General features: G+C 61.1%; 1 pseudogene across 1 annotated transcript; it reads left to right on the top strand.

Annotated features, from left to right (window-relative positions):
* The first annotated feature begins 220 nt into the window (after positions 1 to 220).
* LOC104546596 lies at positions 221 to 1,175 on the top strand (annotated as a pseudogene). Its single transcript, XR_728185.1, has 2 exons — positions 221 to 480; positions 950 to 1,175. The product of XR_728185.1 is annotated as a class I histocompatibility antigen, F10 alpha chain-like (transcript).
* Positions 1,176 to 1,181: the final 6 nt, after the last annotated feature.

The following is a 1,181-nucleotide window of genomic DNA, read 5'->3' as shown; positions in this document are numbered from 1 at the left end:
CCGAGACTCCCCAGGCTCCCCGGTAACCAGGACCCCTCTCCCAGACGCACCTCACTCCCCATCATCCTCCCACGGTCACACCCCCCTGACACTGCCACCCACACGCCAATCTGTTCCTCTGAGACCTTCATCCAGCTTCACTTCCCACCATTGTACCTACACCCTTTGGGCACCCAAAGTCCATTCTCCCCCCACCTCTCACCACACCGTGTCCCTACAGGGCTCCATTCTCTGCGCTATTTTGATGTTGGGGTGTCAGAGCCCAGCCCAGGGGTGCCACAGTTCATGGAAGTGGGGTATGTGGATGGGAACCCCTTTGTGCACTACGACAGCGAGACAGAGAGGATGGAGCCGCAGGTGGACTGGATGGCAATATGGATACCCAGTACTGGGACACACAGACCCAGATTGCAAAGCACAATCAGCAGATTGACCGTGTGAGCCTGGACACAGTGCAGAGACGCTACAACCAGAGTGGAGGTGAGTGTGGGCTGGGCTGGGGCTCCATGGGGCTGGAACGGGAACCAAAGGGGCAGGAGAGTTTCCACACACCAGGATCCTGCCCCAGTTCGTGCCAGCCCTTCCCTGCCTGATGTCATTGTCGCAGGACTCCCAGCCACCCTGTCCCCCAGCCCAAGGGTTCCTGGCTGTCCTGTCCCAGCCCCACAGTGCTTGGGATCCCCTGTCCTTGAACCAGGGGGTGCTTCTGGCCACCCCAGCCCAGCACCTCCCCACCCCCAGTGTGCCCAGAAACCCCATCCTGGGACCCCATTCGCAGCCCCTGGCCCTGCCCACCCTCATGGCAGTCGAGACCCCCAGAACCAGAGGGGCTCCCAGCCCTTTGCCCTCCCCGTAGTTCTCAGGGCACCCATCTCAGAGCCAGAGGGGCTCCACTGAACGCCCAGGTCTGCAGCAGCCCCTCAGCCCCCTCTCCCTGGTTGTGTTTCAGGGGCTCAGACGCGGCAGCGCATGTACGGCTGTGACCTCCTGGAGGACGGTAGCACCAGGGGCTTTTATCAGAATGCCTACGACGGGAGGGACTTCATCTCCTTTGACAAGGACACGATGGCGTTCACCGCGGTGGATGCAGCAGCGCAAGTTACCAAGAGGAAGTGGGAGGAGGACGGGACTGTTGCTGTGCGTCTAAAGAACTACCTGGAGCACACCTGCATTGAGTGGCT

Source organism: Mesitornis unicolor, unplaced genomic scaffold, assembly GCF_000695765.1.
Source record: "Mesitornis unicolor isolate BGI_N332 unplaced genomic scaffold, ASM69576v1 scaffold34019, whole genome shotgun sequence".
In the NCBI taxonomy this organism is placed as follows: Eukaryota; Metazoa; Chordata; class Aves; order Mesitornithiformes; family Mesitornithidae; genus Mesitornis; species Mesitornis unicolor.
The sequence above is the reverse complement of the archived record's forward strand: the minus strand, read 5'-3'. Positions and strand labels throughout refer to the sequence as shown.